At 41.9% G+C, this 24,413-nt stretch overlaps 1 protein-coding gene and 1 pseudogene across 2 annotated transcripts in view; one reads left to right on the top strand and one right to left on the bottom strand.

The window, feature by feature from the left end:
* Positions 1-24,413, top strand: part of Egflam (EGF like, fibronectin type III and laminin G domains) — a 164,435-nt gene that overhangs the window by 42,326 nt on the left and 97,696 nt on the right. The window lies entirely within an intron of this gene.
* LOC101822640 lies at positions 5,333-17,440 on the bottom strand (annotated as a pseudogene).

Below are 24,413 nucleotides of genomic sequence, written 5' to 3'. Positions count from 1 at the left end.
GAAGGGTTGTCATTACCATTTCACAGTGACTGGAAAGCACACAGTAGGACCAGATGAACAGAGAGGGCATACCTTGTTCCTGTGGCTTGCCCAGCACCCCTCGAAAGGGCTACCACGAAGAGAAAAACGCTTCTCCTATCTGACTTCTCCTCCCGAGTTCACCATGGTCCTTTCCCTAGTCTTCAATCAGTAAAGAATTATTGAGAGAGGCAGCCAAGCAGCCACTCACAGAAAGCTGAAATATCACCAGGAAGTAGAAAATTTCACCAGAAATATGAGCTGAGGGTAGTTGTGGTCATGAGAACGCCACTCAGAGATGGTGTTATATGGCAGGAAGAAAAATTTGAAAAAGACATTTAGGGACAGAATGGATAAGGTCCACCTGTCAAGCACAACTCCCTTTAACAAATGGCTCTCTGAAGTGCCACAAAGGGAAGAGGACTAGTCACTCTCCCATCACTGAGACCACGATAACTGACAGAAACAAGGGAAGTGGGAAAAACTGATTTGACTCATGGTTTCAAGGAGTCTCATGGAGAAGGCATTACAGAGCAACTCTGTTCATAGTGGTGGGAGTGTGATCCCAGCTGTCCACATCATGGCAACCAGAAAGAGAAACTTTGACAGGCCACAGAGTCTGGGTGTAAACTTTAAAGGCCCGTCCTTACGAACCTGTCCCACCAATTAGATGCTACCTCCTGAATGTTTACAATCACTCGGTACTGCCGCATGCCAGAGAGTGTGTTCAACACATGAGCCAGTGGGAGACACTGAAGATTCGACCATAACTGGGAGAGCTGTGCAAATGTGGGAATGGAGCTGAATTGCCAGGCAACAAGGATGAGGGTGAAGGATGAGGGTTATTACTGTTTATCACCCCCCCTTTTTTCCTGAGACAGGGTTTCTCTGTAGTTTTGGAGCCTGTCCTGGAACTTGCTCTGCAGACCAGGCTGGCCTTGAACTCACAGAGATCCACCACCTCCTGGCTTCTTTACCTTTTCTTTGGGGTTGTTTAATGCATAAAGAATATTAGCTCAAACATCTGGGGCAGTAGAGGTTAAATGTGCAGTTATTTTTTTGTGTATACTTGAAACTCCACTAAAATTGATTTTTTTTTCAAAACAAGCAGGTAGGTTACCAAAAGCAAACAGAGGCAATGATCATAAAATTTTGGAGAGCAACACCCAATACTGACAGTAAGGAGAGCCAAGAGTGTAACAGACATGCACCCCAAACCCTTAAATTCACAGATGCTGGCATCATCTGCTGATGCTGGAGGTGCAGGGGAGATAAGTAAATCCTGGTTGAAAGTGTGACTGAGGAGCAATCAGAATTCCACATCTCTTTCTCATTTCTACATAGCCAGGCAATTGCCTCACTTCTAAAAGGACCAGGAGTGCAGAAGTCCCATGGACAAATGGCAGCCACTGCTGCTGAGGATATGGGTGCCTCAGTGGAAGGTATAAACTATCCACTGCTAAGATCTTGGACCTTCTCTCGTTAGCCCCCAGAATTTTGACAGATGCTTCTATCCTTCAGGTAGGATATGAGGTTCTTCCCTTGGGTTTGGCCTGACTGAGATGCAAGAGCCAATGATGCAGGCAGTGAAAACTCAGAACCACTACAGACAAGCTCACAGTCGACTCCCACACAGCTTGCAATGCGTGTTAGATTTCTGAACATTTAACAAGATGAAATTAAGATGGCTTAAGCATGTAAAGAATGTCTCTGGTACCCAAACATAAATGTCCCACCCTCACTAGACAAAGAACAACAGGCAACCATTGACTGCGAGATAAAGAGGATTAGTCCTTCCCAGGGATGGACCCCTTGTGGGTCATCTTTGAACCCATATACACATCAACAATAGAAACAAACTCAGCAGCGTGTATTTAAAAACATTTGTGCATATACTACACCATGTGTGCGCGTGTGCGTGTATTTAATAATAATAAAGAAAAAGAGGCTAAAAACTTGAGAGTGTGAGGGGGTGAGGCTCTAGGCAGGACACACGGGAGGGGCTGAATGGAGAAAAAGCATGGGGGAATGTGAAAACATTCTATTTCAATTAAAAACATTAGAAATAGTTAATAAAGAAGATGCAACTTGGAGGAAATAGAGATTATGAAGATGGTGAAATATAGAAGAAACACATCCAAAAATGCACTCAGATCCTAGACGGATGAGATTCTGTCACCATGGTATGTGGGCAAGATAGGGGGATGGAGAACAGAAATCCTTTTGAAGCTCCACAATGTTCTTAAGCAAAATGCTATTTCAAGTAGCCCCAGGGTATTGGGGAACCCATATATCTACACACAACATTTTTGCACCTGGTCACATCTTCACATCTAAGACAGGTGGGTCCAACAAGGCTCACTGTCTTTTTTTTTTTTTTTTTGGTTTTTCCAGACAGGGTTTGTCTTAGAGGCTGTCCTGGAAGTCGCTCTGTAGACCAGAGTGGCCTCAAACTCACAGAGATCACCTGCCTCTGCCTCCCGAACGCTGGGATTAAAGGTGTGCGCCACCATCGCCTGGCTAAGGCTCACAGTCTTGACCATATGCCTGCTTAGCTCAGGCCAGTGCACTGGCTGGTAGTGTCCTAGCCTGGCCCTCTGGTTCCCAGGAAAGGTAAAGTCCTAAGTATCTCATATTCAAAGCCATTTTTCTGAATTGCAGTTGCTGCTATTGTTGTCCTGGTATAGTTCACATTCTTTTTGCTTCCACATAGCACAAGTTTCATTTATTCTGTTTATGCATGCATTGTAGTTGCTCTGCTGAGCAAGCTATTTCTCCCCTGGGAAGAAAAATGAGCTGTGTAGCAGTCTACTATGTCAGTGATTCCAATGAAGGGTCCATTCTTCTGGTATTCACACCCTTCCTAGACTCCTTCCTAGAATTGGCTGCTGTGTGGAAGGCCACCCACAGGAAAATCCAAAAGCCCACTGATAGCAGGAGTTGGCCCTGCTAAAATCCCAGCCAACAGCAGACGTGGCTCTCCACCGTGTGAGTCCATCTTAGATCCTCCAGCCCCAACTGGACAAGTCCTGCAGATGATGGGTAGTGTCTAGCCGTGATGCTTAATTACAGGCTGGTCCCAGTTAAAGAGCGATGGTGGATAAGTGAGGTTGTTTTCAGTCATTAAATCCTGGGGTTGTGTACTAGTAACAGATAACTAAACGGCTCTTTCTGCTTGCTTGTCCATTAGCCCTACTGCCTGATGTAGGCAGGAATCTGCTTTGAGTTGTATTTTTCATGCAGCTTTGAGAAAACATGGCTGCTTGTAGTTTGTTCTTTTGATGTTTGTAGGTACTGTAGGTCCTTAGATCACTCCAAATGACCAGAAGACATCTGATGTGCAATTGCAGAAAGGAGCTTTATTCTAGAGAAAAACCAGTATGCTGGGGCCCACCAAAAATCGCTTCCACTTTGCGGGAGGGTAAGGAATCCCTTTTAAGCCCGCTTAGGGGAATTCCAGCTGTGGTTAAGTGTACTTAGAAATGATTGGGTATAGACCCTTATTGATACAGGAATCATTTTATGATTGGCTCATGACATCTGGTCAGCATCTGTGGTTGAAGTGCCAGGGGTCTGTCTGTTGTGTCAGGGGTCTGTCTGACTGAAAATAGTAAGAACAGTTCCTGCTTGTAGCTACTAGACTGAAGGTACTTCAGGGGGGTTTGGTTGAAGACAGACATTAGTAAACACAGGATGGTGGGGTAACATGGGGCAGAGGTCTTAGCAAACTGAACTTGGGGAAAAACTGGCTCTGGTCCCTTCGGAACTTCTTTTAGCAGTGAACTTTGTGTTTCTGCCTAGTTGAAGAAAAACTGTTCTAAACATCTTAGATATTCAAGGGATCAGACACCTAAGAGTGGATGAATTCAGAAGTAAGGTCATTGTTTTAGATAGGGTCCTGCTATGTTGCCCAGGCTGACCTTGAACTCAGGATTCTCATGTCTTAGACTCTTGAATGATAGCATTTCGGGCATGTGCCATACACCTGCCTGTGGTTTTCTAATATTCAGCCAACAGTTACCTGGACCTCTGATCTTGTTGCCCTGTAATATTTAGAGTTGGATGTGACCTTCCCAGACCATGACTGCCATCTTGATGCTTCTCTGACTTGCTGTGGTTTCTGGTTCAGAGTTGCTTTTAGCTTTTCAGGAGGCCCAATTATTCAATCCCTCTATTTCTGTGTGGGAAAAATAGTTTCCCAGAAAAAATGCCCTTGGAAAGCCATCCCTTAGGAATAAGCAGATTTTTCCCCCTTCTGTACTGAAGCAACCCCTTGGAAAGCCTCTTCCTCTCACAGATGCTAACTGGGAGATTTAGCAATCACTGTATAAAATGTACAGCCACAAAGCTCTTATTAACATTTTGCAAGCAGCCAACCTAGCTTCTACCTCTCTTCCTATCCTTCCCAGACCTAGGAAGCCCCACCCATCAATAGGGCCATGTTCTGGCACACATATTGTCAAGTTCTTACTGGATACTGTCTGCTCATGAGACTCTCCATACTGAGGGCTGGCTTGTAGCATGAGCGTGGTTCAGACTACTGGTTTTGAAACTAGCTGTCTCTGGTTTCTTCTAGCCTGGGACCCTAAGCCAGTTTCTTATACTCCCTTGGATTTCCTCATCTAGAAACCAAGGTATTCAATGTTTGCCTTATGGGGTCACTTCAAGGTTTGAAATTAAATTTTATTAAGGACTCAGTACATAAACTGAATTTTTGGGAAATGTGCAGCTAGAAATGTGTAGTTCAGTAGTGTATGCCTTTCCTAGTATGTGAGGTGCTGGAATCAACACTCAACACTATTAGAATAATAAAATAAAAGTAGTAATACAAAAGATGATGATGATGGTGATGATGATGATGATGATGAAGATGAAGATGGACTCCAGAAGCAAGTAGACTTCAGAGGGTTCTTAAGTGTTTTTTTTTCTATGAGCTCTCCCTAACCTATGATGGACAGATAAAGCAGACTTATTTTATGTGGTCATATTTTATGTGCTGCAGTTCCCTGATTTTTGTTTATTGTTCTTCAAAACAATTTATGACATTTTTATTGAGCCTTTTCATTTATAATATGAGGTGGAAGAAAAAGCAGTTCTCTTTAATACTTTACACAGTGTAGTAAAATATCTGAGACTTAAAGGAACTTCCAAGGGATTACATTTCTCAAAAGTTAAGATTAAGTAACAAGTTTTCACTCCTCAAATTTTCCAGTTGACTTTTCCCTGACAATAGTAACTAGCTGTCATTAGTCACATTAAGTTTCAAGGCCAAGTCTTTATTGTTGCTGATGTCTTTGGATCAGAAGCACTGGTTTCAGTCAGTATCTACTGATCCCTCTTCAAGATTGAGTTTGGCATTTGGTGGAATTTTGGCATCAGGCTGTCCTTGCTTTCAATCAGGCACATTCAGGTTCAATCTCCAGCCGATCCTTTCCTCCGTGGCTTAGAGTCAGGAGCATCCCATCCTCCGATAACCTTGCCTACTCTGACCTTTAAACTTAAGGGCTTAGCATTTTCTTTTGCTTTGAACTTGTTTGAACACTATCAAAAAACAGTTCCACCAGGAGTGTCCCTGTATACCAGCAGTGAATGTCTCCTTTTTTGGGAAAGTTGTTTATCTCCTTTTTTTTAGACCTGATTTTGTTTATTTCAGTGGACCTCATCAAGAGTCTCTTCAGACTTGGTTTCTTTGGGTTTTTCATCATTAAGCTCCACAGTTTTCACTTGCCCAGACGCTAACAGTCTCAGTACCCTTGAAACACTAACTTTCAAAAAGATGGTTTTATGCTAAAACCAAATGGTCCTTATAAGCAGTCTTAGCTACATTTTTAATGTTTCCAAGTAATTTATTCTCTGCAAGAAACAAATCTGAACCATGATCCTGTAGAAACTTGATAATGTCCTTCTTGGGCAGCTACACACTGCAGAACAGCTGCTATTATTTTCCTCCCTCCCTCCCTTCCTCCCTGCCTCCCTCCCTCCCTCCCCTCTGGATCCCTCCCTTCCCTTCCCCTCCTGCTGTTCTACAATACCCATTTCCAAGTATACAATACTGTTAACTCTCATCACTGCACTGAAGTGTCTTGACCTTATTCCCCCTGTAACTAAAGTGCTGTAGCTTTTGGCTAACATCTTCCCTTTTCTTCCAGCCTCTATCCAGGGTCACCAGCACTCTGCTCTCTGCTTCTACAAAGTCTTCATGTTTACATTCCACATGAGTGAGAGCACATGGTGTTTCTCCGTCTGCCTGATTTATGTCATTCACACAATGTCTTCCAGTTCCTATGTGCTGTTTCCAACAGCAAGATTTCCTTTGTTTTTACAGGTTGAGTAGTATTCTAGTGTGTATGTGACACATTATGTTTATTCACTTACCCATCGATGGACAGACTTTTCTAGAGTATGGGGTTTGCTTTTTGTTTGGCCAGTAAAGGCATCAAAAAATGGAAATGGCAGTATTTATAAAACATTGAAAGTCTTTTACAGCGCCCTCATTACCCAAGATCTTTGTCCAATCACAAGCTTGGAGCAAAGCTGGCAATCTTACAGTTTCTAGGGCTAAGGAAAGAACACACAAAAGTCAGAGAAATAGAATGAAGAGAGTATTGCCATTGAACATATATTTTCTTAAGTAATAAAAGGGCACCAGGGCAATGAAATGTGTGGCATTTCTTTACCAAGGCAGTTTTATCCAGTGGTTGGGGTTGGGGGGGTTGGGGCTGGGGGGTATGGACTTCAAAGTTAGATGTCTGAGCTCTCTGAAGCTCCACTCTTACTAGTCCCATTGCCACAGCCACTAAAAATATCAAAGTCTCGGTTTCTTTCATGTGTAAGATAACAACAATGGTTGTTGTGTGGAATAAATGGAATGATAGCTGTATAGTGTGCTTCTAAGTACTGGCTTTAGACTCAATCTGTCTTGATTCATCAGCTGAGTGGTTTCAGAAAAGCCACTCAAGTGCTGTGTCTTGGGTTATCTGTGAAAGAGGAATGTTTAAACTGAATAAGAGGCTAAATATATGGGCTCCTTCAGAATATTCTGGCACTCAGTATGTGTTGGATCGTACCCTTTGTCTTTACTGATAAATAGCAACAGCAGCATCATCGTGTGAAGGGACCCCTGAGATGGACACCCTCAACACTCCATTATGATCAGCTGTTAAGATGCTTCTCTGTCAAATGTGGCATGCACTCTCTCATATATGGATTTTAGACATAGATCTCAGGAGTGCCAGCCTACAATCCCATGGCCAGAGAGTCTGGCTGATGGAAGCAGAGGCAGACTCCCACAGCTAAACACTGAGCTGAACTCAAGAAATCCAGTGACAGAGAGGGAGGACTGATGAGCAAAGGCATTAAGACTGGGCTGGTTTAACCCCCAGAAACAGCTGACAAGGGTTAGCTCTTGAATCCCAGACCGATGTCTGGGAATCCAGCATGGGACTGATCAAGATCCCCTGAATGTGGGTGTCAGTGAGGAGGCCTAGGTAATCTATTGAGCCTTGGGTAGTAGATCAGTATTTATCCCGGTTATACAAATAGACTTTGGGCTCCCATCCAACAATGAGAGATGCACTCTCACCCTGGACTCTTGGGGGAGGATCTAGGCCCTGCCCTGGATGAAATGATAGACTATGGACACCCCCATGAAGGGCCTTATCCCCCCTGGGGAAATGAGAGGATATTGGGAGGGTTGGTGGGTGGGCGCAGGATGAGGGGAGGGAAAGGGAGAGGGACCTGGAATTGACATGTGAAGCAACCTTGTTTCTAATTTAAACTTAAATTTAAAAATAAAATATAAAAAGATGCTTCTCTGTCAAAATGATCTACATAGATTCATTTTTAAAATGAAGATTCAAATATCTGAAGAAGTAGAAAGAAAATGTGACCACTTTGAAGAAACTCTAAATAAAATTTTTGTTGATTCCTTTCTCAGAAAAATTATTCTAATTTGTATAATCATGCATTGTTTGTACACTTCTGTATTTTATGTACAGTTCTATGTTGTGCATGTACTTATGTATAGTATGTACATTAATGTGCTGTATGTCCCTGTATGTTATTTGTACAGCTGTATGTTGTCTGTATAGCTATGTATTGCATGTATACTCATGTGCTGTATGTATAACCTTGTATTGCTTGCAGACATGTGTTGTATGTATACTCATGTAGTCATATGTTGTATGTACACTCATGTGGTATATGTATAGTCTTGTGTTGTATGTACACTCATGGGGCATATGTACAGTCATGTGTCATATGTACATTCATATGTTGAATGTACAGTCATGTGTTTTATATATATACTTGTTGACATATGGATAGTCATGTATTATATGTACACTAATATGGCATATGTACAGTCATGTTTTATGTGCATTTATGTGGCATATGTACAGTCATGTATTGTGTGTATAGTCATGTGTCATATTATTGAAAGACCCCAGGCGGGGGACTTTCACGGGAGGGAGACCCGAACCCAAGGAACACCGAGGCCACGAGCTTGGATGCAACAGCAAGAGGCTTTATTGATAATACACGGGTACCCGGGGCATCTCAGTCTCGGGAACTGAGAGCCCCGAGCTGGGGACTCAGGGGTCCTTTTATAGCAAAAAGCGCAGTACAGAAGCGAGAAGCCTAGTTACGGGACCCTGATTGGGTAATTTAAATGAGGCTGGGGCTCAGAACGAGGTTTCTCTCATCTGGACAGAGAGGCAATTAAGGTTTCTCTCAGAACTCAATTCTCGGCCTTGGCCCTATCTGAAGAACAAAGGGTTTCTGTGCCTGCCCAATCTTTCTGGGCTGGCTATGCAGACCATAGACACCTGTGCCCCTATCTGGACAGAGATAGTAGTGACTATTCAGCTGCGAAGACCTTGAGCTGAGCTCCCTCCTGATAAAAAATGGCTGAGCTGTGGGGGAAAGGAGTTTTCCATAAGCCTCAGCTGCTTGCGCTGGGCCGGGGTCTTTCATTATAGTCATGTGTTGTGTGTACAATCATGTGTTGCATGTACACTCATGTGGCATTTATGCAGTCATGTATTATATGTACATTTATGTGGCATATATACAGTCATGTGCTGTATGTACACTCATGTGATGTGTTATATGTATTCTCATGTGGGATATGTACAGTCATGTGTTGTGTGTACATTCACTTCAGAGACTGCTTTGCTCACATACATTAGAAAAGAATCATGTCTACCTTCTTATTACAAACTGGTGATAAGCATCCTTTAAGTGACAGGCCATTATGCACTCATATGTGACCATAATCCACTTCCACATTCTTGTCTGGCTTGTTTGAATTTTTGTTTTCAACTGTATTAAGATGAGCATGTTTATACAAAAAAACTTTATTTTTCCACACAAGATTATTTCTTCAGAGTTTGAGAATTCTGAGTATTTGGGCATGTTGGTATATATTTAAGATCTGATATTGTCTATCTACTTTTTAAGAGTTATACCAAGCTATGCAAAATGGTGCTTTCCCATACTCTCAGCACTGGGAACCAAGGAGGGGGAAAGCAATTTTGAGGTCAGCCTAAGCTACAGAGAGACCTTTGCCCAGGGAAGAAGGCATGTCCCACCCGCACAAAACTCTGAGTTCCGTCTCCCCACCACAAACACAAAAATAACTATACCAAATCAAAATGTATGAAAATGCTCCTATAGAACTTATCGTTACTAAAAATTTGTTTCAGCCAGGCGTGGTGGCACATGCTTTAATCTCAGCCTTCAAGAGGCAGATATAGACACAAGGAAGATCTGTGTGAGTTCAAGGGTAGCCTGGTCTGCATAACAAATTTGATGCCAGGCAGGGTTACATAGTGACAGTTTGTGTCTTAAAAACAAAATAATCCAGAACCCAATTAGTTTCATTTAGTTTGTGTGTGTGTGTGTGTGTGTGTGTGTGTGTGTGTGTGTGTGTGTGTGTGTGTGTGAGCATGTGGGAGCTGGAGGACAACTTTGTGTAGTTCATTCTCTCCTTCCACCGTGTGGGTGCTGAGAATCGAACTCAGGTCATCAGCTTGGTGGAAAGTGCCTTTACCTGTTGAGCCAACTGACCAGTGCCTGTTTCAATTCCAGGAAGCAGTGGCCTCCAGGGATTCAGTAAGAACTGTCCTTCATTAATTACTCGTATGTTTTAAATACTTTTTGTATGTATGTTTAAATTCTGTTGTTTCCAGTAATTTGTCTAAGTCCTTTGTCCATTCTCCCTCTGTGAACCTTACCATATTTCTGTTGTGTTTTGTATGAGCTCCTTGGGCGTTAAATGATATTAATATTCAAAGCTTTGTAAATATTTGCCCCTAGGTGGTATTTCATCTTTGATATTCTTTTCACATAAGAAATGTTTTGAAAAATAGTTGCATAATCTGTTTATTTTGTGTATGATTTTGTATAGGAGTGAAAACTTACATGTAATGTTGCTGGACTGTCTGGAGGTGACTGTGGAGAATATCCCTGTCATATGACTTTACAAATGTTTATTTCTCAAATTCTTTAATCCATCTGGAGTTAAAGTTCTGTCAGTGTAGAGTATGAATTAAGGTTGGAGATTGATTTTCTCTTCTAATTTGCTAACCAACTATCCTAATGCCATCCATGGAATAATTCTTCCATTCCCCATTGATCCAAGATGCCTTTCTTATCATAAATTAAGTTTTTATATGTTCTAGGGCTATCCATCCTGTTCTATTGATCTTCTTGTCCATTCCTATGCCAGTTCCGTGGTGTTTTAATTATAGTTGAAGGACCTTTTAAGTCCACTATTTCAAGAATGCCCAGCAGAGCCAGCACATCATGTGAACATGAGGGTACGGTCAACAGATACTTAGAAACGCCTCAGGGTTTCATTCTTCTTGCTCATCTTTTAGCCTGAGAAGGCCACAGAACGATTGCTGTTTATTGAAAACAGATACTTAGGAGTGCAGAGTGTCTTTGAAGAGCTTCCAAACCCTTGGTCACCTGTACAGGACTCAAGTGGCTCCCACAATTGTTCAATTATCTGACTGATTTTCCCATGTTTTGTCATCTTCAAACCTTGATAGGATGTTATTGTTAATAATGGTGACCAACCAAAGCTGATGAATCATGTGACTAGCATTGTTCAATGAGAGATGAGCTGTAGTTATGTCACTCCTTGAAAACAGCCTGAAAAGTGAGGACATGATTCACTTTGCTCCAAATATAGGTTTGGGCTCCATGGTGGGGACAGAATAGGAGGCAAGTCATAGCCAACCCTCAGTGATTGTAAAAGATCACGATTTCCTCTTGCTGTAAGCCATGATACTTGGTGACTCATTTGTTAGAGCAACACCATTTAGCCTATGCTGACTGGTAACAGAAGTTGAGTCAAAATACTTAATCATTGGTATATCATGAATTAAGTCAGATACTTATAAATTAGATAATTAAGATAGATAACCTGCTAGGACACCAGGATGCACGCAGGGTGATTTAACCTTGTAATTTACTTGACTGTGTCTCTTTGAAGTAGCAGTGTAGTTCTCACATCTCATTGACTGGATATTGATTTTCTAACTCGGGAGCTATCATCACAGTGATTTCAGTCTTAATGGTTCCTCTCTTCTGATACCATGGTATGATTTACTTGTGTCAGAAAATAAAAAGATCCTCCCGTCCCATCATTTCAGTTATGCTGACTTTATTTTTTTCTCATTGAGAACTTAAGTCTAATATTCTGCAACTTCTGCCCATCATAGACGATAACATCATTCGTCTCACAGATGTATATTATTATGCTCACATTGTCTTTAAAAAATTAATGTCTGAGATAGTCCCATTATATTTTCTCAGTTAATTGTAAGAAAGACTTTCTTGCCCTTGATGGGGCAAACATGACACAGATGACATGATATATCCGAAGTTGGTGCCCCCTTCAACTAGCAAGAAGACAAGGTTAGTTTCTAGGTACAACCAGTCTAACTCAAATCTGTGGCTCATAGCTGGAGAGGGGGGCATGTCATCCAGTGAGCAAGCTGTTGTATCTCCCCCAACCTATGTGCAAAATAGGGTTCTTGTGAAGACTGGTGGAGAAAACACATACCAATTACTTAAGCACAGAATCTGGTCCCTCAAGTGTCTATTGACTTTGAAGAATAGGCTATATGTTTTCCCAGTTCTTTGGGTGAGTAACTGCAATTGTTTTGAACTCTGATTTCAGGCATAGAACAACACCAAGTTCTCTCTGGGATTTCTAACAAAGGTTTATTTCCTTCCAGTCAGAGGTGATGGGGTTCTCTGGTGCCTATGTCTATGTAGTATCCATCCCTTGTTAGACAGCAACAAACAAATAAACCAATAAACAAAACAAACAAGTTCCATAAAACCCCCCAAAGCCCAGTACCTCATTCCCTGGTACCTGATCTCTAGAATGCCTATGCTTGTATTAGTTATTTTTCCGTTGCTGCAATAAACAGCTTAAAGCCAAAAACGTTTACCTTAGCTTGCACTTCCAGCAGAATAAGGCTCCATTGTGGCAGTGAGGAATGGCAGCAAACATCAGGCATGATGGCAGGAGCAGAAAGCTTAGGAATTGCATCTTCAACTATAAACATGAAACAAAGAGAGAGCAAATTTGAAGGACAAGGCTTTAAATGATCAAAATCCACCTCTAGTGATGTAATACTTCCTGTGAAGTTGCACCACTTCCCCCAAACAATGCCACCAACTAAAACCAAGTGTTCGTACATCTGAGCTGACGGAGACATGGGTCATTCAAACCACCACACTGCTTGTCTGACTTCTTGACTTAAGAACAGTGTCTTGACTTCTTTGTTTCTTACATTCCTCATATCTAAAGTAAGATAGTGCCTGCCTTACAGCTGTTAGAGGATTGTTGAGTGAATATATCTGAAAGGTTTGTATCTGCCTAAGTGCTAAGTGCTCATTGTACTCTTATTGTTCTTCATTTCCATGCTTTTCTGACTTAGACAATTTTTATAAAAGATGTAGCATCTCTTCTATGTCGCAAGCTTTCATTACATTCTGTGACCTTCTGAAACCCACATTCTCTCAATATGACTCCACCCACCGTAATTACCATTACTTCGTTGGCATGAAGTCCAATTAAGTTGACCCCCACTTGTTACTCTTTTGGAAGAAAAGTCTTGCTTTTGAACTCCAAATCTGAGGTGGGGAATAAAACACCAGTGTTCTTTGGTCAATGGGCCAAGTGAATAAGTTATATATTTAACATGACTTCTGCTGGCAGTTGCAATCCATATAGTAAATCTGTTCTTTGCAACATTCCTGTGGTATTATTTTATCACATGATCCTGACAGTAATTGCAAATATCTATTTTGGAGTGAGAGTCTGTGGTAAAATCTTGGCTTCATCTTCTATGATCTTGAACTTGTCAATTTTTGCTTTTGGGGGGGTCTCATTTGAAAAATAGGTATACTGATGCCTGCATGGCAGATTAATCTGGAGAGTTGAAAAGGGAAATGCACAACATGTTGTGTGCAGATGAGTAGGTAGAGAGCTGCAGCCCAGCTGTGTGTCATCTGTTGAAGCTCCCAGTAGCTGAACTGCTTGGTAGGGAGGGGCTACAGTAAGCATGGAGGTCTCTTTCCACACAGAATCTCTGGTCCAGGAGTTTCTATTTTCTATTTTCCCAAGTGTGTCTTCTGGGCTTGAGTACACTCTTCACAAAATGTCAAGGTGACATTGATGGAGGTAGTTTCCAGGAGATCATATTTAACAAGTTCATGGACCAGACCCATGAACTTACCAGGAGTTTTAAAATCCACCAGCTTTCTGGGTAAAGGGAGATGGTCACTTTCCTTTTCAGTCTAAATGACTGTAATCTTTATTCTCCAAAAGACAATGAATTCTAAGTCCTTTGCAATTGTGCATAATAAGTCATACTACGTGGTTTACTGATGGTTGGGCTCTGTGCTCTTGAAGATCCTGGCTTTGCCAGGAAGGGGCTACAAGTGAGGACTGGCCAGGATATGCCTTAGGAAAACCACGAAGGTTGAATGTGGGGGCTGGGCATGGTTGCTCACCCCTTTAATCCCAGAACTCAGCAGGTGGATCTCAGTTAGCTTGAGACCAATCTGGTCTATAAAGTCAGTTCTGACAATCCAAGGCTACATAGTGAGACCCTGTGTCAACACACACACACACACACACACACCTCCTCCATTGCTACATGTGTTACCAGGAGCCAGTGTTGGGTGTAAAAAGGGGGTGCAACTGGTTTTAAATAGGAAAAAGAAGGAAAGCTGCTCTTTCAAAGGAATGGTATAGCATTCTACTGCTGTGAGTGGCATGGCACTTGGAGAATGGATCTGTTTTGTGTTCTTACAAACACTTTTTAAAACTAAAACTTTGAAATTGTTATACATGCATGTGGTGTATCGTCATCATGTCCAGCCCTCATCAGCTCCAGGTGCTCTCAGGATTACCCATCACATCTTCATGTCCTCCTTCTTTGAGTCTAATTAGTGCTGCCCACATGTGCATGCCTATGGGATCATCCACTGGGTCATGAAGAACCCACCAGCAGGCATATAGGAGGAAACGTAACTCCTCCCATCCCCACCACCTCTGCCCCTCACTCTGCCAACAATTGCCATTAGCTCCTTAGCTAGGGATGTTGCCTTAGGAGCTCCTTCTGCCTCTGTGCTGGATGCCTTTGTGCTATTGATATTCCAGCTTGGACTGTATGCTGGAGGTAGCCAGGTGAGAAGGCTTCTGCCTGGGCAACAAGGGTCCCTTCCTGGGGTTGTGATGAGAAAAAGAATGATGCTTTTTCTCTTTTCTCATTTTCTTTTCAAGCAATTTCCAATTTATACAAGTATGTATTTCAGATAAATTTCAGATTTATGCAGTAGTGTTTCCATAGAGCCTTTATTCAGCACCTCCTAATGTAAATGTCTTACATTACCATGGTGACCAGTTATCAGCTCTAAGAAATTAACATCAATACGATGCTATTAACTACAGTAAATTATTATTCAAACTCTACCCTTTTTCCCAGTACCTTTTCTTTTTTTCTACCCCAGGATCCAATCCAGAATCCCACTCTGCCTTTTGATGTCACATCTCTTTAATGCTATCAGTGGCAGATGCTCAGTTGTTTTTGTCTTTTGGGACATTGATGCTTTTCAAATGGGTTATTCTTCTCATAGTGACACTTAATTTAGGTTTGTCAAATGTGGCATAGTCTTCTCAACTCATTTTATCGTAGCTGACACATGGTTAGCCTGGTTCAGCCCTGGTGAGGGGTTTAACTCTACTGGACAGTGAATTTTTGACTCCCCCAGGTTTATATGCTAATACTGAGTCCCCAAAGTGTTCGAAGGTGGGACATCTGGAAGGTGATCAGGCCATGAGGGTAGAGCTCTCACAGTTGGCAATAGAAACCCTAGTAAGGCTTGAAAAATGCATCAGTCTCCTTCTTGTCATATAAGGATCCAGCAAGAAGGTGTCATGATGAATCACAACACAGCCTTCACTAGATACCATGCCTGTCATGACTTAACCATAGAATCCCCAGTGTATAACTACAAGAAACACATTTCTGTTGTGTTTAAGTTACCCAGCTCATGGTATTTTGTTATGGCTGTCTTCATGAACTATGACAGACTATATGTTGTAAAAGGAAGACTATCAGAGAATTTGTGAATGTGAAAAACCCTGACATCAGTTTGTAAACATTTCTGGTAAGATACTTTGAAGCTATGCAAACAAACTGTCTTGGCTTCTTCAGGGACCCTTCACCTTGGATTGGCCTGCAGTAATGACCTTTAACATTCTAATGGATACATTCTATCTGCAAAGACCCTGCCTGTGGGCACAATAGTCCCCAAAGATGCTTTGTCTAGTAGCAAGCCAGGGACATTCCAGAAAGAGCAGTTTCCTATAGATATGTAGATGTGGACCACTTTCTCTGAGGCCATTAGAAGATGAAAGCTAGTTACATGTCACAGACTTATGATCGCCAGTCCCTCCAAAGGCGTCTTTAATGCCTGTGGCTATGGGCACACAGCAGGGAACACATCACTTTGCCTTTTCCCTGTGCTTCTCAATGCTTTCTTCATGAAGGTGAGCCCTGTTTAGAGTTCAGTTCTCAGAACCAATTGGTAGAAAGGAAGAGCCAACTCTTACAACACACACAACATGGGGGGGATGGAGGGAGGGAGGGAGGAAGGGAGGGAGGAAGAGGGAGAGAGGGAGAGAAGGAGGGAGATGCACTTATGAAGCTGAACTCGAGGTCTTTAGACTGAGAAGGAAGGATGCTGAACCAGAGTCCAATCTCAGCAAGTTGGTAGCATAGGTCCTCCAACCTCAACTGTGATAGTATTTCCAGCATTGAGAGAGGCTCTATACGTGCCTGCAGTGGGCTATGATCTCATGGTACCTGGAGGAGTACATTCAGGTCTGTGATTGATTTAGGGGTGTGAGCATAGATGGAAAGGAAGCTGGTTACTGTCTCATATGCAGTGAAAAGGGAACATGGGTTTACTCAGTCGGTTCTTTACTTAGCCTACCATGTCTACTCTGTGCCAGGAACAGTGGTAAGCATACAGGATTCAAGAAGGCTAGAGGGAGGCCCAAATGCCCCTGGCCTCATGAAACTTCCATTCTATGAGTGTTAGGAGTGTTGTAGAGAGTTCATCTGGAGCAGGAGAAGGGGACTTGACAGTGTGCTCTGGTGTCCTGGCTATGGGTACATGGGAGAAAGGGGAGGTACAGAGGGAGAAGATGAGGTACATGGGAGAAAGGGGAGGTACAGAGGGAGAAGATGAGGGCTCCAGCCTTCAATATTGGGCATTTGGTGTGTTTGTGAGCCACTGAGGAAAAAAATCTCCAAGTTTTGAATAAGTTCATAATTTTGTGTTGGGACACATTCAAAATTATCCTAGGGTGAGTTTGGCCCACTAGCTGTAGGTTGTAACTGCCTGTCAGCAAAGCTTCTATGCCACAATCTTGTCCGACTATCACAGTCTGTACTTCTCTGTCTTCCCCAGTTGATAAATGAGTTTCCAGTTGTAGGAAAGGGTGGACAGGTTGCTTATACGCATTTATGTGTATCTGTGTAATGTGTGTGTGTACTTCTATGTATGTGTGTGCTTGTATGTATGTGTGCTTGCCTATGTGTGTGTAAATGCATGTGTATGGTGAGAGGCATGAGTAGTGCTTGCTTTCTTAGACAACATGAGAAGCTAGCTGGAGCCTCCACTCCCATTCCTGTGTGGAGGACATGCATGTGCATGTGTACTCGAGGATACCTCAGCCCATATCCAAACCTGTCAACCCGTACTCCAGAATGATGGCCTGAATTCTGGTAGAGACTTCATAATGGTGGACTTCAAAGGCGAGCCTGACTGTTGACTGCCTCACAATGAGGCCCTTAGGGCTCTGAAAGACAAGACCTCTTGCCATCCAGTGTCTGGGCATTTGCCAAATCCTGGCTTGAGAAGAACAACCACTGTTCTATGCTTTCAAGACACAGGTTTCTGCTGCCTTGCAGGCATTAACTTGGAAACATCTTCTGTGTGGGGATTTAGTCACATCCTTACAACGCCACTGTACTAATGTAGTAGCAACAATAGAGCACGCTTCAAAAGACACAAATGTAGGTTTGTTTTCTTATTCAGAATTTGCTATTTTTAGTTAGCCAGGCACTTTTCACTGCATCAGTGACTATAATGTGGTTCACTCCACGAAAATCAAATAACTGGAGAGCCGGCCATGTATTTCTGTCACAGACCATATTTTGGTTTGCATTTTGAAGTGTTTTTATGAATTGAATTGTAAAACTAATTGAATCAGAGATGAATTTTGTTCAGTAAGTTGAAGTATTTTACAAAATAAAATTACCATAAGAAAATGATCTAATTATTTAGAAGTTTCTAATGCAAAAAAAGAAATCCTAATACAGTCTGTATGTGGTGTTGTGTTTTTTTTTAATTTTTTTCTTTCCAGAGAAGGAATCTCAGAAACACAGCTCCTCCCGGCAAAGAAGTAGCTTTTATTTAGTTATACCCTTGGAGATGCAGCTCTTAGCTTACAGGAACACAGCTTCATGGCTGTGTTTATTAGTGGATGGTGCTCATTTATCCTGGTTCCTCAACATCTCTTTTCTATATGCAACACAATTTCCTCATCTATCACCATCACTGTTGAGACAGAAATGTTATTTTTTTAACTGTTTGAGTCTTGTTTGTCTCACATGTGAGCCACTTGTTGTTGGGAGGGCTTTAGGGAGAACTGGTCTGTGTCTTCATCATGATAGACAAGCTCTCAGCTCTTGCTGCTTCATGGAGAGCCAGCACTGACTTTTGTATGCCTTACATATAAAGTCTGACCTCTGCTTTGGTGACACAGAGAGTGTAGAGATAGGGAGAAAGTCCCTGCTGTGGCTGGAGGAGCTTTAGGGAAGGGATTACTGTGCTCTGCTCATTTGAAGACCCTACCCAGATGCCTTCTTGCCTGTGAAGTTGATACAGGCCTGTGTCTTCCCTTTGGTTGATGGTTTCTCTGGTCATTACAGATCCACCATGCTTTTCTGAGTGGGATTTATCTCTGTCCCAAGGGTAACACCTGCCTATAGTCTATCCTTCCATATCCCAGGAGTCACAGAATTTCTATGTAAGAAATGTTCTTGTGCAGAAAATACAGCTTCAAAGAACACCACCTTACAATCTGCCCTGCCCTCCAGAACAAGTCAAAAGGATACACAGAGGTGGCATGCTCAGGATGCAGACACCGCTTGGAAAGTCTCCCGTTCTTCCTACTAGCAGCCATTTGTGTGTCCTGCATACAAGCCCTAGAGTCCCATCCTCTGGCCGAAACCACACTGTAGACAACTGCTTATTGAATGAAAAGAAAGCGGAAAAGGCTGCCCTCACTTAACACATTTCATAGGGATGAAAAGAAAAACTTATCATGGGGGTAGCAAAGAGGTGGCTGACCATTGACAGCCCTGAGCAGTTAGCAATGCTGCTCCAAGGAACAGGGTTGATGGAACTCTAAGACTTCCATAAAGAAAGACTGATGGGGACAGTGAACTTGTGTTCTAGACGTCACGGTGAGAAATGATGTTAAGTCCCAGGAACTTAGGAGGTACTCTAGTTGGAAAGAAAGATGATAAAGCCAGAAGCCCACCTGTTTCTGGTCCTAGTTTAATGGGGCACAGAGAGCTGTTCCTGGGGCACAAGGAGCTGGGCTAGAGGAGGAGAACAGAGAGCCACAGAAAATACATGGAAGGGATGGGCAGGGAGGAGAGGGAGAAGAAGGGGGGCAGCAGAGTCAGGAATTGCACAGAATCACACAACCTGAGGTGGGAGACGGTCAGAAAATAGCACTGAGTGAGACTTTATTCCTAACGATACCTCTTTCTGTCTCTGGTAAGATCTTACATCCCTAGACCACACAAACTCGTGGTTTCATCCAAAAAGTAGAACTAATGCCCACTTCAACTCAGGACTGGTATGAGATGAATTAACTTCCGGGAGACATGGTGGTTTGCAGAGAGATCTTTGTCTCTTTGATGCTGAGCAAATGTTTGAAAGTTGAAGGAAGGAACACTAGCTAGAAGGACAAAGGAAGCTGGATATAACAACAAAAAACCTTTGGAAACCATGCACATGGGCATTAGAAACCAAGAAAATATGATGTCTAGCCAGCGATGAAGGGAAAATAGGAGCTGACAAAAGATTTCAGTGCTTTAAATTTTCCAAAACTTTTTAATCTCTTTTTACCGCTCTTTCTCTCCACTTCCTCTGACTTCTCCCAAGTGAATGTTTACACGGTATGGTACTGGGTCATTGCCTGGGTATCTAGCCCTTTACTGATGGATAATTTAGTTGTTTCCAATAAAATAGATTAAAGAAACAATCAACAACTATATAAAACACAGACTTACATGAAGAAAAGACCAATACTACCAGAATAGTCACTGTCTCTGGAAGGGAGGAAGGAAGGGGACAGGAATGAAACATGGAATTTTACCTGTATTTGTTTATTTTTTAAAGAAATATGAAAAACATAAAATTATAAGTAGTAATAATTTCAATGTTATATGGATGGCTAGTTGTTTGGAGAAAGAAAAAATATCTTTCATATTTATTTATTTATTCATTTATTTTTATGTATGTGCCTGAGTGTATGTATGTGTACCATATGAATGCAGGTGCCTATAGGGGCGTGAAGGGGGAATGAGATTTCCTGCAACTGGAATTATAGGTTGTTGTGAGATGCCCCATGTGGGTGTTGGGAACTGAACCTTGGTCTTCTGCAAGAGAATCAAGTGCTCTTACTTACTGAACTACTACCATCTCTGCAGCCTCAGACGAAAATATGTTACAGTTATGTGGACAGGTTGCTGGAAGCAGTGACCCATAAATTCCAGTTAGAATTTTCAGGTGGTCTGAAGCCACAACCCTGTGCATGGGACTTGCTGCTCTACCGCAGTGCCACTCAACCAAGCTATCCTCCGTGCCTTCAGCTCCTATGAATCCCTATGTGCTGTGGGTGACCCTCCTCAGACACCCCTTGTGGGAGGGGGTGAGAAGACACAGCACCAACGACTCAGGCACTGGGAGTCAGTGAGTATCAAGTTGTGCTGCAGACTCGTTTATAAAGGAAGTTAGGCCTGCCTTTATACCCCCTCCCAAGGTCCTATTGGCTCAGGGTGCTGACTCTATTATGTTGTCCTGTCCTCATTGGTGTCTCTGGCCAGGTATCTTTTTGTCAGCAGTCTCTGGAGTAGAGGCAGGTTTGGCTCAGGGAAGAAGTGCCTGCCATGTATGCTGGCCTACTCACCTGTAGCTTGGGTAGGCTGACCATAGTTTCTCCTACACCTATGTTGACAGCTCTCTCTTGGGATTAGGAGCCCGAAGAGGCAGACATATTTGTGAGACCTCATTACTAACCAGACTTCCTTAGTGAATCTAGAACAGAGTAGAAAAGATCATGGAAGCTCCCGTCTTAGTTACAGCCAGCCACTGAATAGTGAGGAACTGAGGCAGGGTGTCTGTGTCCTTTGCAGCCAGCCACTCCTTGATAGGGGTTCAGTCACAGTAGGCAATTCCATGTGACACTTTTATGCCCCTAACAGCCTCCTTCCTGGTTACCTTGAGTTGGCTGTGATGGTTGACATGAGGCATAAATACATAAGCTGATGATTATCTTTTGTTGTTGAGAGCTAATCTGCGTTATTAATTGCAAGCTATATTTAGCCTTATCATTACATAGAGGAAAGTAGACTGCAGACATGCAGCCGCTCTATTTGCTCTAACTGGCTGCTGCAAACTTAGCACCACCTTGTAGATTTCCTTCATAACCAAGGGTCATGGCTTGACTCCTAACCCCACAGTTCTGGCCTTTGGATGAAAAAAAAATACGTTTTGAAAGGAATTTCTTTAAAATGTGAGAAGCCAATATGATAACATTGTGTAAAGCTTGTAAAATGGAAGAAAACAGGGAAGTAAATAGTCTTTAATCTCATCTGCCTAAATGTCACAATCAATCTTTTTCTCTTGCCATCAAGTTATTTTTCGAACAAATCTATCATAGGAATGTAATCAAAGTATTATGGTCATCTGGGCACATTTCTTAAATTTTACACTATATTATTTTTAAAAAATAGTGTAAAATTATATAGTGTAAAAGTTACACTGTATATTATGGCATGAACAAGATGTGATCCCTGCCTTCTTCTCTATATATGACTTTAGATGGGAATAAATTCAGGGTTATAGAAGAGTTCCAAAGCCAGTGGAGAGAATGCCTTCACACCTTGACTCCATTCCTCCTCATGTTAGCTTCTTCGTGGCTGGTACACTTTTGTCAAATCTTGTTTAGTGAAAGCATAATTGTATAAAGGAAGTCACAGACTTTATCTGGATGTACTAGTTTCTCCACTAATGTCTTTTTTCTTCTTGAGAATCCAGTCCAAGATGGCACGTTGGATGCAATCCCGTATGAGTGTCTGTCCACAGTCCACCTGGGTGATGTAGTGACCTGGCTCTTGTCCTGTTTCAGCACATTTAGATCCTTATGGTGTCTCTATACCCCCAACAGGTGTATGTAAAGCATCTTGCTGGTACAGCCTTCTCTTCCTTTAAGACTCCCCCCTCAGACAGAATCATCACACTTCTACGAGCCAAAAGATAGGACAGTCATGGATGAGGATATCACTGATGTTGCAAACATGCCCGTCTATTAATTTGCACTGCCATGCCTGATCCCTGGAAGGTAGTACATGCATGTACTCTTCTCAACATTCCTTACTCTCACTTAAATACTCCAGCTTAATTTAACAGGCAAAACCAACATTTCAGTTTTTTTAAAATCGTTTCTTTTATAACTCACAAACTTGAATATTTCCCGGTGAGTGTTTACTGGCTATACTTCTTGTTTGAGTTTTCTCTTCATATCTTATTTATTAAGGTTTCAGTATGTTTTTCATCAATATTTATGAGTTTCATAATAAAGATATCCCATGGCCTGCCACTTAGCAGCAATTATTTACCTCTCAATCTGCTAGTATGAATTTCCCTTTTGTAATTTTTGAAATGCATCATGAAAGTTTCATGATTTAGAATCACCTAGTTTTCTTTTGATTTATTTTTAGCCTCCTTTAAGCTTAGACATTTCCTCGCCCAAAAAATAAATATGATTTTGAAATCCAAGTACATTCTATAATTCAATTTCCCAGGTGTCACAGCCTTGTCTGGAATATTTTTGGTGTTTGGTCCAGATGTCTAACATAGCTACCTTTCATGCACATACCTACCTCCATAGGGGACACCAAAAGGTCATTTACATGTTTCCAGCTCACTGGGAGACACACACTGTGTTTTCTCTGCGGCCCCAGGCAGAATCCCTGCAACCATCCTGATTTCTTCCTCACCTCTTTCCCAGTTTGTTCATCCCAGATTGGTGAACATGTAATGGAGACACTCTTCTCACTGTAGGAAAACTAGATGTTGCTTCTTCTATCTAAGATACTTTCTTCACTGATATTTTGCCTGCCTCATTCTTATAAACCAGGTAGAGCCAGGGATGTGTTTGCTGTGTGCAACAAAATTGCTACATATTCCCCAACAGGAATGGTCGCTAAACCCAATTGCAATGTTTTGTTAACTTGTTTGTGGGCCTACAAATCTTTTTATCCTTACTGTGACATCATTGGCTGGCCCAGTCCCTTGCACATTTAGGAAGCACAATTTATAGTTGTTAGATGTGTTGAAAGAACAAAGAAATGAGTGAAAAGGACAATGAAATATGAGTCATACCAATGCCCAGCAAGATTTGATGTAAATTCTATCCAGAGAATATGACAGTGAAAAGGACAGATTGCTGAAATTTATGTTTTTATGATACCAAGATGGGTGCTGTATGTTGACATTTTCCCCATCCATTCCACTTTCTGTATAGGAGCTGTTACTGTAATGCAAAGGCTTGGAAGCTAGCAAACAAACCACACACACACACACACACACACACACACACACACACACACACAGTTCCCCTGAAGCCAGCATTCTGGGTATAAATTTGATTCAACCAATAAAACATGCTCTTGGGAAATACAGAGAGCAAGAAAGAGACAGAGGTTACTTTCCTGCTGCTGTTTTTGCAGCCAGGCCAGGTCATCAGAATATGAGAAGTCATCATTCGAGAGTCCATTGATCTCCTGGATATCTGGAAGCAGCTATGATGATGCCAGTACTAGCAGTGGGAGTCAAGACTTCTTGGTACTGAATCTCTGCTGTAGAGTAGAATTCCGGCCTCATTTCTTCCTCCTCTCTTTCTGTCTACCATCTATCTATCTATCTATCTATCTATCTATCTATCTATCTATCTATCTATCTATATCTATTTCCATCATTATCTACCTATCATAAAGTCAATAGAAGCTATTATGCTACAATTCTCTGGCCTTCTACCAACTTCTTTAACTATCTTTTTTTCTTAAAGATTTTAGGGCGTTTTGTAGTTTGGACTAAACTATTAAAGACATACGAGGAATATGATGACGGACTCCCCTTTTCCTGAACTAAGCAAGTGTCTAGCCTCCATCAATTTTAACTTTTACCACTGCATAGGAAGAGTCCTATTCCTATGACTACAGATGCAGCTATGCTGTTAGTTATCTTAATGCTTCCTGAAGGACTATTAAACCATTTCCACTATCTTTGTTCTCATTTCCAGCCACCAATGATGTTATCTAATCATAGACCTTTAACTAAGCAGTGAATCTGGCCTGTACTGGCAATTATACAGTCAGACCCAATTATAAAATTATAGTGAGAACATATAGTTGATTTAATGGCTAATTCTTTACCTTATCAGAGTTCTTATAAAACAATGAGAAAAATTTAAATACACAATGGAAAATGTCCAA

Source organism: Mesocricetus auratus, unplaced genomic scaffold (genome assembly GCF_017639785.1).
Source record: "Mesocricetus auratus isolate SY011 unplaced genomic scaffold, BCM_Maur_2.0 Super-Scaffold_100015, whole genome shotgun sequence".
Lineage (NCBI taxonomy): Eukaryota > Metazoa > Chordata > Mammalia > Rodentia > Cricetidae > Mesocricetus > Mesocricetus auratus.
Note: the sequence above shows the minus strand (reverse complement) of the source record. Positions and strands in the feature narration are given on the sequence as shown.